Raw genomic sequence first — 17169 nt, 5'->3', positions numbered from 1 at the left:
CCGGGCCGGCCAGGGTCTTTGTGACACGGTGGCGACGACCGCGGACACAAAGGGACGGCGAGGAGGCGAGAGGGGCTGGGCCCGACCCGGTCCCGCGACCCCCGCCCGCCGCGCGCGCCCAACCGCTTCCCCGGCCGCGCGCCCAACGGCTTCCCCGGCCGCGCGCCCAACGGCTTCCCCGGCCCGGACTCCCCCACGCGGGCTCGTACCCTCGCGCGCCCGCGACCGTCTCATGCTGCGCGGCTCGACCCACCGACTCCGTCCCGAGCGCGGCGGGCCGGGGCCTGGCGGGCGCTGCGGGTGGAGCGGGGATGCTGAGGGGCTGCTCCCGGGCGGAGCGACGCGGATAGGAGGCGCCGAGGCAGCGGTGGGGCTCACGGCGCGCGGCTGGATGCCCCCGGCCTGCGGCTCCCTGCGCCTTCCGCCGTCCAGGGGCGCCATCCACGGGCGCCGCTCCGGCTGCCTTCCGCGCACCCGCTCGCCTTCTGCTGCTACACGTCGGTGCTTCTGCTCTTCGCCTTCTCTCTGCTCGGGACCAACGGGTCCAACCATCCATCGGGTGGCGGCAGCGGCGGCGGCGGGGACTGTCCCGGCGGCAAAAGCAAGAGCCTCAACTGCTCAGGTAGGACCGGCCGGAGCCCGTCCCTGGGGCCCCTCCCTCCTAGTCCCCGCAGTCTAGCTGGGAAAGACCCTGCCATGGGGGGCCCGGGGAGCGGGGCCCGAGGGTGAGCGAGGGCGGAGGGCAGGGCGCGAGCGCGCGGTGCGGGGTTGGGGACCAGCGTTGGGAATGGGGAGTGGGCGTGCGTGCATCCGTGGGTTTCGAGTGGCTGGGAGACGGCTGCCCGTCGTGTCGTGAGGTGGTGTGGCCGGGACCGGGCGAGGCCGAGCAGCCGGCGGGGGCTCCCGCTGTGATCGTGGGTGTGCTCGCTGGAGCGCATGTTTGTGTTGTGCAGGCTCAGGAGAGGGAGGGCGGCCCAGGCAGGGATCTCTGTGGGTAGGAGAGGAGAGGGCCGGGGGGGCCGAGGCTGAGGGCCAGGGCAGTGACCATGTGTTGTGGAGGCTCTTCCTTGGGGCGCTGGGGTCTCGGAGGAGTCGTGCGGGTAAAAGGGATGTTGACCCTGGGGACGCGGGTTGGCGGTGTAGAGTGACTTGTGTGTGTGTATGTCCTTTGGGTTCAGAGGTGGCATCTGGGGGCGTGGGGTGACCCAGGGGCTGTGGACATGGGCAGGGGAAAGTCCCAGCGCCCGGAAAGTGACCCTGTGTTTTTGTGTTGTGTATGGGTGAAGCCTGGGGCTGAGGTAGCCACTCTGGGGTATGCATTGACGTGGGGGGGATGGGGTGCCTGGAGTGAACCCCGTTTGTGTCGGTTCAGAAGCGGAGGACTAGGGGGTCATCCTGCGTAGGGTTTGGTTATAGAGAGAGGAAATTAGGTCTCACGGATTGCCCCAGTGTAGCGAGGTGTATCCCTGGGTTATTTGGGTGATGTGGGAAGAACTGGTTCTGAGGAAATGATGCCGTGTCTATGTTTGTGTGTTTTTTGGGAGGGCCTGGAGATTGGCAGCAACCAGAGCAAAGGAGTGACCTCTCCCCTCTCACCAAGGCCGCCTGCCTTCCCCCGACAGCTGTTGGAAACAAAGAGCTTGCTGGGGCTTTAATGGATGACACTGGGAGGAGGGTCGGCACAGTGAAGTTTCCTCTTCCTTTCTAAAGGGTTCCCAGAGGAGCCCAAGAATTCACGCCCTGGGGCAAGGAGAGGCCTGCAGGTCTCGTTTGAGGGTGGGTGGGTCCTCCTGGGCCTGGCCGAGCAGATGCTAGTGATCTAAGCCACATCCTTGCTAACCTGCCCTTTTATCAATTCTCAGTCCTCCACTTCTTTAAACCAAGGTGGGGGAGTGGGAAACATCGGGACATTGAGAATCTGATGGTCTGCCTGCTGGACAGCCTTTGTACCTTTGGGCTCTTGAAGGGGCATTGTTTCTGGGGGAGTGAGGAACGAGCAAGAGGGCCTCAGCACAGATGCTTATGCCTGCTGTTTCGGTTTAAAGGCTTTACATCTTTTAATAATTTTCATATGGTATATTTTATGGAGGGGAGGGGTTTTGAGCACAGTAAACAATGGCATGTCTATTAAAAGCTTTTCCATTCGTGAAATAACTTCCATTATTTTTCTAATGTTAAGAGTGAAGTGGAATAATGCTTTAATAAGTAGTTGCACTTTAAGAACCACACTCTAAGAATACACACCATTTGTATATTAGAGTGCCTTTTTTATGTAACAAATATTGGTTATTAAACTTGTAAGTGATCACACCATGTCAAAATATTTTATGGGCTAATATGTTATGGTTATTTGTTTTTGCTAAGCTAATTTGTCCTTAGTAAAATATGGTGTGTGTTGATGGATGTTTTTGTGTATGTTTTCTAAGTCTAGTGCGTAGTAGAAGCTTTAAGAAAAGAAGTGGAGGGCTAGAAACCCACATGATGTGGGGAAAAAGGGGACTGATGTAGGGGTCATGGCACTTGCTAAACAGCTGTGTAATTTGGGGCAAGTTATCTAATTTTTCTTAGTTTCCTCTTCTATTAAAAGAGAGACTTGACTTTATATCTGAGCGTTCTTTCAAGGAATATTTATCACTGTTGTAAATGTCAATAAATTAGGCTGATCTAATAAAATGTTCTCTAGCACTTTAAGATAAACTTGAATAATTCTGGCTCTAAGGGTACAGTTTTAACTAAATGATATGTGTAGATTCTTGTTATAATTGTTTCTAGGATGAAGACCTGGGAACAATTTATATGGAAAATATAAATATTTTTTAATTGATGAATTTGAGTACTGTAGTAATCCAGTCTCAACATACACATCTATTAATGCAGCTTGAGATTGTGTGTAGGTTTTTTAGTAGCTTTTATTACCTAGGTATTTCCCACATAAGCTGAAGTTTACTCAATCATATATTTGAGTTTTAAAATCTAAGCGTTGGTCTTGATTCCCTGTTGATTTTCACTTTTGGTTTTGGACCATCATTCTAGACTACTGTGATTTTTCTGGAGCCTGATCGTGTCAGGCTGTGTGTGTTGGGTCACTCACAGCTTTGTGGCACTTGCATGTGTAAAGAGCAGGTTTATGGCTTTATTAAATTAATAGAAGTTGTCTAAATCGTGGAAGAGGGTGAAACCCTGTGATATTTTACTGGAGACTTCCTACCAAGGTGGTTGATGTTGATACATTAGGCAACCAGGTGTTCAACGAGCTATTCATCCTCTTAGTTGAGTTTAACAGATTTTTGAGCTTCTGCAGTTTGACGTTTTGTTCACCAGCCTATCGTTAAAAGATTCTGTCAGATTGTCTTGTCAGAATCAGTCATGTATATGTCTGTATCATCCTCCCTTCTTCCATTTTAGTAATCCTATAAAAAAAGCAAATGTTGTATAGGTTGCCTTAATAAAAAGTCCACAGTGACTTTCTCTTTTTACTGTGTTCAAAAACTTATTTACCTGTTCCAGAATTTTTTCAGCAGGTATATGGCAAGTTTACCTGTAGATGTTTTTCTGGACCTTCATTTCCCTTTTTTTGAAAAATTGAGAATGTATTTTTTCACTTCTGGTCTTCTGGCACCTTGTCAAGATAGCTTAGATAATCAGCAGTTTGTGGCAAAGTCAGATCTAAAAGTTTGTTCAGTATCATGGAGTGTGATTTGTTTGGATCAGAAAGCAAATTCTTTTGAACTAGCTCTGTATTCCATTGCTGTCCATTATTCATGCCACTTACCTTAGATGTCAGCTCCCTTTGATCAGAGTTCTACCTTCCTAGTTTGAAGACCATGCTCCTTGATGAAGCTGAAGCAGAGAAGCTCAATGAGTCTGCATCGTCCCTGTCATGTCTTGATATTACAACATCTTCTCTAGGCAGTGGGCCTTTTGTTTCTCTCTTCTTGTTCTAAACAGGCCTTTTTTGTTGTCCTCTTGTCCCCGTTCTCTATCATTCTGGACTTCAGACTTATTTTTTATCTTTAATTTTATATCTTATTTATACTTATTCTTTTAAAATTCAACTTATCAGAAAGTTCCCTGTTCATCTAGAGAGAAAAAAGTTTGGAAGTACATGATATGTGTGAAGAAAGATGAAATTTGAACTCAGGAAACCAGGTAACCTTAGACATGACATTTTTTTTTTTTCATTTGTACCTTTTTGGCTCTAGGGTGTTTAAAAAGAACACGAGGCTAAGCGTGAGGTGTTTCTATCTTAGGGAATATGGTTAAAGAGGTATAAAAACATACTAAGAGACCAATAAGTGGCATTTGGTGATAGACATAAGGTGAAAAGTTTGAACTAGGTTTTAAAGGTGTCACAGAATTAGAAGTGGGTCCTCTGGATTGTCATATGTTGTTAAGAATGATATAAAATGGATGATATGAATGTCAGATTAGAAGTGCCTTGTTAGTGGCAATTTAGGATTCTGGGGAGTAAAAAATGAGTTTTTCTAATTAGTGTGGAATTTTGGTCAAGACATTTTTCTTCTACATACATGGTGTGTAAAATGTGGATATTTATTAATTTAATGAACCTTGATAAAATACCTGCTTAATGTGGTCTAATCTGCTAGAAGTAACATTTGAGAGGCCATTTCTGTCCTTAAGGGCCTTATATTCTAACAGAGGTGGTTAGCCACTTACAATATATACAGTGGAAATTTCTGTTTAACCCATCTGGGCTTGCTTCTACATCCTCTACCCCCATCCCTCCAATCAGCAAACATTTACTGAACACTAACAGGATTGGCATTTTTCAAGGTGTACAGTTGTAGCCTGTATTCAGAACTTCATTCCTTTCTATGGCTGAATAATATTCCATTGTGTGGGTGTACCACATTTTGTCTGTTCATTCCTTCGTTGCTGGATATGTGGGTTGTTTCCACTCTTTGGCTTTTCTGAATAATGCTGCTTTAACATTCATGTGCAAGTTTTTGTGTAGAGATACGTTTCCAGTTCTCTTGGGTATATATCTAGGAATGGAATTGCTAGGTCACATGGTAACTCAATGTTTAACATTTTGAGGAACTGCCAGACTGTTTTCCAAAGTGGCTGCGTTATTTTACATTCCCACCAGCAATGTATAAGGGTTCCAATTTCTCTACATCCTCTCCAACTCTTGCCATTGTCTTTTTGATTTATAGCCAAACTAGTGGGTGTGAAGTTGTGCATCAGTGTGGTTTTGACTTGCATTTCCCTAATGACTAATGATGTTAAGCATCTCTTCATGTACCTATTGACCGTTTGTATATCTTTTTTGGAGAAATGTCTGTTCATATCCTTTGTTAGGCTTGATGTTGGCATCTTAGGTTAACCATTCCCTTACTAAACCATACTTACTAATTCCCATAGCAAGCACACATGTTCAAACTGGTAGGTTAGCTCTAATTTGCCTGTGTATTATTTGATTTCTCTGCTTACTAAGAAAGTCAGTTGTGTTTGTTCTCAAACTTATTTATGCCAGTGGTACTTGTGAGTATAATTTAGTAAATATTCAAGTTGATTAAATATAAACGCAAAAATTTTTATGAAATGGTTTGGAAAGACTTGATAAAGACAGGAATTGCCTTTGACTGAATTAGATTGTGATCAAGACAACCAAAGCAGAGTGGGCAAACGCTGTAAGTTTTTGGAAGGATCTCCCAGAAAGCATTGCAAATATTTTTAAGTCCGTGTTCTACTTAAAAGGAAATGAAAACGAACATCTTAGGTAATGGTTTATGGGTATGGTTTATCCAAGAAAGTGGGGAACTGAATTTAGCAGATTCATACTCAAAGAAAAAGTCTTGAGTACTGCATGGGAAACATTCATTGGGAAATGAATGAATGAATGTTTTTGACTTTAAAATGGTTAAATATGTCTTATTTTGGAATAATTTCCTGCTTTGACTCTTTTGGTTAATTGATCAGTCATCATCCTTGTATGTTTGGAAAGAGAGTTTCCACTGCCCAAGGTGCCCTAAGGAAGATAGACACAGTGTCTAGGGGATGAATAATTCTCATTTGTAGGAATCAAAAACCGTTTCCCAGAGTAAGTGGCATTTGAATTGGGAGAGTAGATTGTCTGAGTCCTTTGCTCTTGCTGTTCCTTTTGCCTGGAATCTTATTGTCCAAGTTATTTATCCCATCAGCTCTTTCAGGTCTTTGCTCTAATGTTGCTTCAAAATGATGCCTTAAAGTTGTAGCTTTTTCCCTCTGCTCCTCTCCTAACCTTCTTTCATTCTTTTTTTTCAAAGCACCTTTTCCTGTGTGACCTACTATATATTCTACTTACTATCTGTCTCCTTTATGTAGCTCCATGAAGCAGGGATTTTTGTCTGTTTTGTTCACAGTGCCTAGAATGTTGTCTGGCACAAAGTTAGGTGCCCATTACATATTATTTAATGACTAAATGAACTTAGAATCTGACGAGAGTTGGGAAGGGTCTTCCAGGCTGAAGTAATGGCTTTAGAGAAGGCACAAAGATGGGAAAGTGAAGGGAGTATTTTGGGAGTGCTAGGTTGTGAGGATTAAGGTAGTAGATGACCTAGTTACACACTGCCGCCACGTTAGTGGAAGGCCTTCAAGACCCATCTGAAGGTTTGGCATTTGCTCTAAAGACAAAGGGAAGCTTTTAAAGGGTTTCAGTGAAGTTGTGGTTTTAGAAAGCAAAGTCTGGAACTGGTGAAGATGAAAGGGAGAAGGGAAGAGACTGGCAACTTGGAGAAAAATGACAGTGGAAGTGGGAAGATTGAAAGGACTTGTTGGCCTTCACAGTTTTTTAAAAAGTTGCATTGGTTGTTAACCATTAAAAATCTGGAGATTTCCCTGAAAAATCTGGATATTTGCCTTCTAAACTTTGGAGGGACTGGCAACATTGGGCTCTCCATTGCACATAGCAAAAACCCAGCCAGAGCTGTCTAGTGAGGCATGAGCTCTTCTGTTTGCCAGTCCTCATCCAATCCAGCAAGCGTCTTTCATTGCCCTTTCTCGCCTTAGCCTCTGGCTCTCCTGCTGTAGGAGGCAGGTGAACTGTGATGCTCTTAATTTGGGATGGAGAGCCTGTTTGGAGGAGAGTCAAATCGGTGTACATTCCTTCCCTCATTTCTGTTATCACCAAGTTGGATGCAAATGCTTATTTCTGCGGTGCTGGGCCCTTTCTATCCAAACACCCCTCCTCCCTGTACTCCTTGTAGCATCTGCTGTACTCTGTTCTTTTCCTTCTTAACTCTTTTCTTGAATTTACCTCCTACCTCTTCATATTTGAAACCTGCCATCTCTGATTTTCCTTGCAACTTCTCTAATGTGTTTTTTTTTTTTTTTTTGTCGCTTTCGTGACCGGCACTCAGCCAGTGAGTGGCACCGGTCATTCCTATATAGGATCCGAACCCGCAGCGGGAGCGTCGCCGCGCTCCCAGCGCAGCACTCTACCGAGTGCGCCACGGGCTCGGCCCTCTAATGTGTTTTTATCGTATCCATTTTTTCCTGTATGTTCTTAATTTTATCTCTTAGTTTTTCCTTCATTTTCTTAATTTTATCTCAGCGTTTTTCTTTCTAAATTCTTTAGGTGGAAACAGATCATTATGTTTCTTTTTCTTTAACAGTGCAGGCATTTATGATAAAATTCTTCTTGTCAGTGTTTTAAGTTCCATGAATTTAAGTATGTTAGGTTGTTTTTGTGATTTTACATTATGGTCTAAGAATGTGTCATAGAATTTCTAGGTTTTTATATTAAAACTATATGTATCTTTGCATCCTAGCATGAGAACAAATTTTGTGAAAGATTCTTTTACCCCAGAAAAGAAAGTGCTATTTCCTTGGCTTTTCTGTCTCCATATTATATTAACTATTGATTTTACTTAAATTTTATTTTGAGATAATTTCAAATGTAAAAATTGCAGTAGTATATCCAGATGCCCCAGTTAAGATTTGACCTTATTTGCCTTATCTTTCTATATCTTCTCCATGTCTATCTTTTTTTTTTTTTTCCTGAACCTGGCTCTGCTAAGTTGGTCTCTACCAAAAAGAAAGGTTTAATTTATGCTTTCTATCACTTCTATACTTTTAATTTTTTGTTTTATCATCTCTTAATGAAATGTTAAAGTCTCCAATAATAATGACATAGTTTGGTTTTTCACAGTTTGTCAGTTTTTCTTATATTTTTGTTATTCTGTTTAGGACATATACGCGAATATTATTTTATCTCATAATTTGTTGTACCTTTTTCCTTTGTATAGGGTAGATTTAAAGTTTCTCCCAAAGTTAAAATATTATCCATCCTTTTCTAGATTTGTGTTTGTCTTTTCGTTTTTAAGTGTTGGAATTTGTTTTCCAATGGAGATATTGGAATTCCCATAGAGATCATTCTGCTTTCATAGGCATTCTACTCATTTACATTAAGTGAAGTAATTGTGATATTTGTGCTACCTTCCACTATCATCTTTTTTTAAAAAATGTACAATCCAGTGTTTTTTACATAGTCTCAGGGTTGAGCAACCATCACCACAATGAATTTTAGAACATTTTCATCTCCCCAAAAAGAAACTTCATTTTCTTTAGCAGTCACTCCCCAGTCCCCCCACCCCCACCGCCCCAGCCCTAGGCAACCTCTAATCTGCTGTCTTTTCCTGTAGACTTGCTTATTCGGAACATTACATATAAATGGAATCATACAATATGTGGGCTTTTGTAATTGGCTTCTTTCACTCAGCATAATGTTTTTAAGGTTGATCCATGTTGTAGCATTTATCAGATTCATTCCTTTTTATGGCAGAATAATATTCCATTGTATAGATAATACCACATTTTGTTTACCCGTTCATTTATCTATTCATCCATTGATAGACATTTGAGTTGTTTCTGGTTTTTGGCTATTATGAATAATACTGCTATCAACATGCATGTACAAGTTTTTGTTGGATGTATGTTTTCAATTCTCTTTGCTGTGTATGTATGAGTGGAACTGCTGGGTCACACACAGTAACCCTATGTTTAACATTTTGAGGAATTGCCAAAGTGATTTCCAAAGCAGTTGCAACATTTTACATTTTCACCAGCCATGTAAGAGTGTTCCATTTCCCACAGCTTCATCAGCACTTCTTACTGTCTTTTTTATTATAACCACCTATCTTCACTTAAGTTCATATTTGTTATCCTTAATTTTTCCCTACAAATGTGTTTTCTTTAATGGAATTTAAGTTCTCGATTTTTTTTTTTTGAGCTGGGTTGGGAGATACCCTCCCTGCCTTTTTTACATTGTTAGAAGTATTGTTTTAAGAGACCTATTTTCATTATACCTATTATTAATTCTATTATTAGCTTCTCTCATGAGAGAAATGAGGCATTTAGGAGCTTGGCATATTTCTTTTCTCATGTACTTTGAAATTCTGTGTTCAAATCTTAAAATTTTCTCAGTGTGTATTTTTAGTTTTAAGGGGACTTCATTTATTGTTAAACTTTTGTTAATATTCAAATCGATTTATTTTTTTAAAGTGTCATTTTCCATGGCTCAGTTGTCTCATCATTTTTTCAAAAGCCATGCAAGGTTCTAGAGTTCTTAATATATTCTTCTGCCTTCAAAAACTTTGGCAGGTATGTTTTCAACCACAGCTCCGTTTCTCTCATTTTTGTGCAAATATTCCGAGTCTTTCCTTTCCATGGATACAAAAAAAAAAAAGAAAAAAAAGAAAAAAACCTCACACCTTTTTTTTTCTTTGTTAAAAAAGCAACATGATCTATGTCAAATTTGAGGAATACAGAAAAATATAAAGAAAATATCTGTGATGATTTCCATGTGTGGAGCCATGGCTAATGTCTGGAATCCTGTCGACACTGCCAATTGTAGCACTCTTTTTTTTTTTAGGCTACTAGTATATTTTATTATAATTACATAAATTGACACTGTAATAGTAATTTTTGAAAATAGAGAAAGTCCCCGATATCAGAAATGGAAGCCCCTCTTTTTTTTTTTTTATTCATTGAACAAATATGTTTTTTTTTTTTTTTTTTTTTTTAATTTTTATTTTGTCGATATACATTGTAGCTGATTAATGCTCCCAATTGTAGCACTCTTAATCCTGTTTGTGATGCCAATTGTCTAACCACATGACCATGCTAGTTGTTAGGCTCTTTTACCTGCCAGTAATCCTGTACCGACTGGGCCAGTTGCGAAGCTAGGGCTGGGTCTGGAGCTCATAGACCCCTCAAGCCCGTTCACAGACTGTGTCACAAGCCCTTCACATGCCAGGCTGGGTCCCCAGACCCCTCACACACCAGGCTGGGTCACCAGACCCCTTACACACACGTGTTTGAGCTAGGTAACCGGCCAAAAAGTCCTTGGAGCCATAGGTTGGAAAGCACGGCTGCGCCAGGTGGACGCCCGAGGCAGACGCCCACCAGCTTGGTTCACTAAAACTCCTCTCTCTCTCTCTCTCTCTCTCTCTCTCTCTCTCTCAAGAACACAAGAACAGCAAGAAAACTAAAAAGATACATTGGCATGCATCTGCGCTAACTCCCCCCCCCCCAATTTGTTTACAAAGGATGTGCTAAAACCACACGCAACCAGACCCTAGGCGAGGGCCCTGACCAAACTATTCTATTTTCCCAACACCATGTTCTTCTGTAATCTCTTAACGTTTATGCTGAGATTACTGCATTGTTTTACCAGAAAAATTTTGAACTTTTTTTTGGATATTGTTTGCTTTGGCATTTTCGGTTTATTTTGGAGCCACCGTTTATAGGTCAGATCTCCTTTTGGGATTTTTTTTTTTTTTTTTTGTCGTTTTTTCGTGACCGGCACTCAGCCATTGAGTGCACCGGTCAGTCCTATATAGGATCCGAACCCGCGGCGGGAGCGTCGCGTGCTGCCAGCGCAGCACTCTACCAACTGCGCCACGGGCTCGGCCCTCCTTTTGGGATTTTTAAGTTCAGTTTATTTTATTTTGCCTTGTGACCTTTCATCTAATATAGTTTTGCAAGTAAACCCAAACTGCTGATATCGCTACATCAGGTCTGATGTTTATAGCCTAATTGATTTTTTTAGATTCTCTATTGTTCACAAGTGTGCTCAGTCTTTGTTTTAGAATGTGTGTTTGTTTTTCACGGGTTTCTTCCCTCTCTCTCTTTGAAGTGATTTGAGATTATTTTTTTAGGTGGTACAGTTGTGTACACCATTGTTCTTTACTTCTTCAAGTTTATATCACAAACACTTCCCAATTCCCATTTAATTAAACCTAGGTTTTTAAAAATCCTTTACTATTTTATAACAATTTGCTGGGGTTTAAGTTTTTGGTAGTGTCTTTTTAAGTATGGTTTTGTCAGTTTCAGCCGAAGAGAAGTATCTTTTATAGTTTCCACTGCTCTTTTGTAAGGGTCTCTTTTAATCCTTGCAACTCTATGAGGGATTATTATAGTACCTCTTATTTTCCTTCAAGTAACTGGGATTTCTCAGATTTAGTGCTTGGCCAAGATCATATAGTTAACCAAATAATTGGAACCCAAGTCTGGAACTCTTTATAATATACCAGAATTTTGTGAATTTTTTAAAAAAAGGTTAATATCAGGTTTTCCAGTGCCAATTTGCATGTTGTCTTATAGATTTTTGTCTTTGTGGGTGATTTTCCTGGGTTCTGGCTACTTATTTTACTTAGCATTGCAGACTCAAGGAATAATGGTTAGAAATAGAACCAGAGGGTGTTATTCCTGAGTTTACATTTATTGACTTTTAAAAAATTTTCGATGGAGGAAGTGTGTTGAATATATTAGAAATATCTTCTATGTATGTAAACATGCATATGTCACAAAATATAAATGGGATTTATAACTATGTGTATAGTTTTTTACAATGTACTTTTTTACTACTTCACAATGAAAACCCTACTCACTTCACACTGAGACTTGGTCTTCTTTCCATATCAATACATGTGTTTCTGCCGCATACTTTAATACTTTAGTGTCTGCTAGTATTTTGTTAATAATTTATTTAATTATTTCCCAACAGATGGATACTGAGGTTGTTTTCTACTTTACTGTTACAAAAAAATGCTGATGTTAACAATCTTATACATATATTTTTGTATTTTTTTCCTTTTATTTCTATCATAATTACCTAGAAATAGAATAGTTGGATAAAAGGATAAAGACAATTAAAATTTCAATACATATGGACACATGAGTGGTTGTGCCAATATGTTCTCTCACGATTGGTTCGAATGCTCCTTTTTCTATACCTTTTCCAGCACTGGTGCTAATGAAAAGAAGTAGCTGACACTTAATATAGCACGTACTGTGTGTCATGCACTGCTCTAATTGCTTTCCATATCTTTAATCCTCCATCAACATTATGATATAGGTTGTGTATTGTCCCCACTTTACAGATGAGGAAATGGAGGCACAGAGGTGGCAAATTACTAAGTACACACAGCTGATAAGTGCTAGAGCCTGATTGGGGTGCTCTGGTGCTGTGGTATGCCTCTTGAACACCAAATTATAATGTATGTTCTTGTTTTTAATTTTTTCAAAATTTAAGTAGCAGATTTTTTTATATGATTTTTAAATTTATTTTTATTTTTTATTGAGATAATTTACATAACATGAAATTCACCATTTTAAAGGATACAATTTGGTGGTTTTTTTATAATTTACTATGTTGTGCAGCTATGATTGCTATTACTAACTAATTACAGAATATTTTCATCACTCGAAAAAGATTCTGTGCACCTATTAACAGTCAGTCTCACTACTCCCTATCCCCCATCCTCTCTGGCAACCACATAGTCTGTATGGATTTACCTTTTCTGGACACTTCATCTATATGGAATCATACAAAATGTGGCCTTTTGTGCCTGGCTTCTTTCTCTTAGCATAATATTATCAAGGTTCTTACATGTTGTGTAGCATGTAATTGTTTTATCTGTTTTTAAAAGTAATATAAGTTCGTCATAAAACTCAAACAATTCAGAAAGATCCAGAATGATGAAGAAAGTTCACATTCCACCAAGAGATAACTGTGGTTCATATTTTTGTGACTATATCTTCTAGTTTTTAGATAGGCATTAAAAAATATTGTGTTATACATTTAAAAAAAATCTACCTTTTAAACAAATGTATCAGGTCAGGAAATGTAGAGATTTTCATCATTATTTTTAATAACTGTACCATAACAGATTCAGTTTTTGAGTCTGAGAGGGAAACACACAGGTTTGCCAAGCTAGTTGTCAGAGCCTCAGAAACAGAAGTGAGGGAGAGAGTATCACAGTTTGAGATCTTTGGCTAGGACAGAAAAGGTCTGGAAAGAGCCTGGGTGTCTTTAATACTCAACTTGGGTTCCAGGGCTTTTCTTCCATCTGATTCTGCAGTAGTGGTCCTCCCTGTCACCTTACCTGAAGCATCCTGACAGAGTCATTTAGAGTTGAGGAGGCAGCCGGGAAAGATTGCAGGTGTGGAGGTGGAGGATTGACGGGAGCAAAGTGTCGTTTAACAAAAGGTAGTTTGGCAGTAGTATGCAGAGTGAAGGGAAAAATATCAGAGTCATAATTGTGGAGCATATGTGAAATTTCTTTCGTTAAATATAGCATAGAGAAATTTGAGTCATCTCTGCAGTTAATACTTTTTAATATTAATGTAAACTTCTTTTTTTTTTTTTTTTTCCGTGACCGGCGCTCAGCCAGGGAGTGCACCGCTCATCCTTATATAGGATCTGAACCCGCAGCGGCGGGAGCGTCGCCGCGCTGCTAGCGCAGCACGCTACCGAGTGCGCCACGGGCTCAGCCCAAATGTAAACTGCTTTTGGTTTTGTATGATGAAATATTAAGTAAAGTTAATTTTCCCCCCTCATATCTTTATAAGATGGTGAACTTACTATTGTTAATTTAGTAAACAAGTTGAAGATAATTTCTAATTCCTATTTGCTGAGACTTGAAGTGAACATTTACTGAATCTACTGCTTGATTTTAGTGGTTTGTGTCATTAAAGGTGCCCCTCAGGTTGGTTGGGAGTTGAAGTCATATCTGAGGAAAGAAAGAAAGTAAATCTTTGCTGTATACCTCCTTGTTCTAGGCACTGTTGCTTTTGAATGCATTATCTCATCTAATCATAAAGTATCATTACAATATCTAAAAAGTGAAGAACTAGCATGCGAACCTGGCCCTTGTTAACCTCCGTACTCAGGCTCTGTCCCTTGTATAGCAGATTGTCTCTGGGGTTGTGTTTGAAATCATATTGAGTTTTTTTTCCTCTATTAAGTAATAACTAATACGGAAACTTGAAAAGAGAAAAATCACCCATTTTTCAACTGGTGTAACACAGTTACCATTTTTATTTTTTCCTGGTTGGATTTTCCTGTATGCGTTTTTTATATGTAACCACAGTATATGGGTATAGTTTTTCTTCTGCTTTTTCACTTTAATATTCATAAGCATATTTCCATATTACGTAATATGCATCTTTAAATAGCTGTATAATATTCCATGGCTATACCACATCATTTCCTGGTGTGGGATATTTTAAATGTTTAGATATTTTAAATATTTCCACTGTTTTCATTTTAGAGATCATGGATCTGCATACAGGCTTAGGAACAAGGTAGGCTTGTTTTGGGAGTGAAACCATCCAGCGGGGTCCTGTAAAACTGGATTAGCGTGCTTTTCTGAAAAAGGGCAGGTTTCTCCCAGTACTATTAACATCTAGACAATGAGTTTAAACTCATTGAAATTTTGTTTTTAAGAACAAGGTAAAATGTTTGAACATGTCCTGTGGGGAGTCAACAGGGAATCAACTAGAGATGAAGTAAAGATTTCCACACATTGATAAGGCCTTAGAGAGCACTAATTGATAGGGCTTTCCCCAGCAATGCTCTGAAGACTGGAAATGGTATTGGAAAAACCAGATGATATGGTTTTAATAAGACTGGGAAGACTAGGTTTGAAGACTTGAAGTGCTGGCTGTGAATGAAAATACTGTGAGAGTAGGAACAAAATGAGATGATACAATGAGATGGCAGAAGGCGGAACATTTTTAATACAGTAGGAACTCTTGTCTTGGTTTCTTAAGATTCTGGTCGTTGGTTGGTTACTTGCAAAAATTATTTAAAGTGGGGAGTCACAAAAAATGATTCATAAAGGCATGTAGCATTTTGTTTTAACTTAAAAACATATAAATATATATTTATTAAACAATATTTTGAGAAGAGGGCCCAGAATTTTTCTTTGAGAATAGTTAGTTGCCTGTTTCTTGAATAAATCACCTTCATAATGCATTGATTACAAATTCCAGTTTTAATCCCTTTAAAAAGGAACATAAAGATGTGGATGCAGAGTTGTAAATGTAACTGCAGGTTTTTTTTTTTTTAAACAGTTCACCTTATTTAAGTCTTTCAATTTAATTTCCTGGAAACAATTTATGTTTCGTTCATATGAAATGTTGAAATCACATAATTGTACCCATAATAACAAATACAGTCAGGGTACCTTTGGAAACGTGCTGAGATCTTGGAGACTGTTGCTTATTTGACTCATTTTCCTTACAGCAATTGTGTTAGAGAATTAAATATAAAAACTTTGGTTTCATATTTTGTGTTGGTCCTCAGCAAGGGTGATTTTGCCCCCCTACAAGGGCGGTTTGGTTATGTCTGGAAACATTTTTGGTTGTCACAGCTGGAGTGGTCCTACTAGTATCTAGTGGGTGAAGGCCAGGGATGTTGCTAAATATCCAGTGCTCAGGATAGCTCCCCCCAAACAAAAAATTATTTGGCCCTAAATGTGAATAGTGCCCTCGCTGAGAAGCAATGAATTCTATTGTAACAACTCATGAAGTTTATTATTCCCTTTTGGCTCTCTCTATTAGCTAACTGACAAGATACCCAGAATTACCTTCTATTTAATGGAGGAGTGGTAGAAAAGTCCTATCATTCTAGAGGGCTGCTGGGTCTCATTTTGAACTGCAACCTTAAGCTAGTTAGTGGTGCCAAAAGTTGGGAGTTTTGGTAGCTCATGTTCCTAGGAAGCAGGGTTCCTTTTTTTAGTGTATATTGTTTCCCAGCTTTGAAATGTTAATGAAATTTGAGACAAATTTTACATTTAGAGAATTATGTGATGGGCAGGTTTGCCACCAGAGCAAAATATTTTTGTTTTGAGCCACTCTTCTAAGTGCTCCTTTGTGTAAAATATTTTTATTTGGAGAATTGATTTTTGAGGGCCTTAGTAATGGCTCATCCATTTTGTTGAATTTCCATTTTGGGCTCGGGTAGGGAGGTGTGTAATCATCATCATCATTGATAGGTAGTAGAGTGCCCTCTTGATGCCTGGTATTGTGCAAAATACTTGAAAAGAAAGAACATTCAGAAGATTATCCCCAAATAGATTTCTCCTGTACTGAGTTTGAGCTAAGGCAGTGGTTCTCAAATTTGTTAGGAGTCTGAGCACCAGGAAGTCATGGTGCTCTTGATAAATTAATTTTATCATGTGGACTCTGAAATAGCACAAAACTTTTTTAAGGCTTTTGCCTGGAAACATTCATCTTAATTAAATTTACATGCAATCATTATATCGGGATTGTGTTTAACTGCATTTATCAGTGACCTTGGCCATAGTGGCTTATATGATAAGGACTTTTAAAAAATGTGTTCATTTATTTATTTCCTATAACATTAAGTCTGGAGGGATGAAATCCATGATAGGTATGGTGATTCCATGATTCTTCTTTCTACTCCCTTGCTCCCATCTGTCTCTTTACCATGTTTAGGTTGTTGTGGCTTTCGTCTTTATGCATGTAAGGCTGCTACAACCTTAGGCAGTCAGGAAAAAGAACGGGAGAATGAAGGAAGAAGGGATAGTGCCTATATATGAAGTTCATATATGTGCGAGTGCATATCATATATATGTGTATGCGTGTGCATATGCGAGTATGTGTATATACATACACACACACACATATTTTTTCATATATATAGCTAGCAAGAGAGGCTGAGAAATACAGGGTATTTAGCTGGGTCCCTGTTTCCCTGAACAAAATTGGGGTTCCCTTACTGAGTAATAAGGAGAGAATAGATCCAAGTTAGGTAACTAGCAGTGACTACTAAAATTAGAAAACAATTTAAAACGTATATTTATGAGCTTGTGACATTCTTGACCTTGCATTCTTATAAAACGCTATTGGGATTTT

General features: G+C 39.7%; 1 long non-coding RNA gene across 1 annotated transcript in view; it reads left to right on the top strand.

Moving 5' to 3' along the window:
- The first annotated feature begins 516 nt into the window (after positions 1–516).
- LOC134365742 (uncharacterized) overlaps positions 517–17169 on the top strand; it is a 43814-nt gene continuing 27161 nt past the window's right edge. The window contains exon 1 of the long non-coding RNA XR_010022163.1: positions 517–622. This is a non-coding gene — a long non-coding RNA (uncharacterized LOC134365742). The remainder of the gene's footprint in view (positions 623–17169) is intronic.

This window comes from Cynocephalus volans, chromosome 17 (genome assembly GCF_027409185.1).
Source record: "Cynocephalus volans isolate mCynVol1 chromosome 17, mCynVol1.pri, whole genome shotgun sequence".
NCBI lineage: Eukaryota > Metazoa > Chordata > Mammalia > Dermoptera > Cynocephalidae > Cynocephalus > Cynocephalus volans.
Note: the sequence above shows the minus strand (reverse complement) of the source record. Positions and strands in the feature narration are given on the sequence as shown.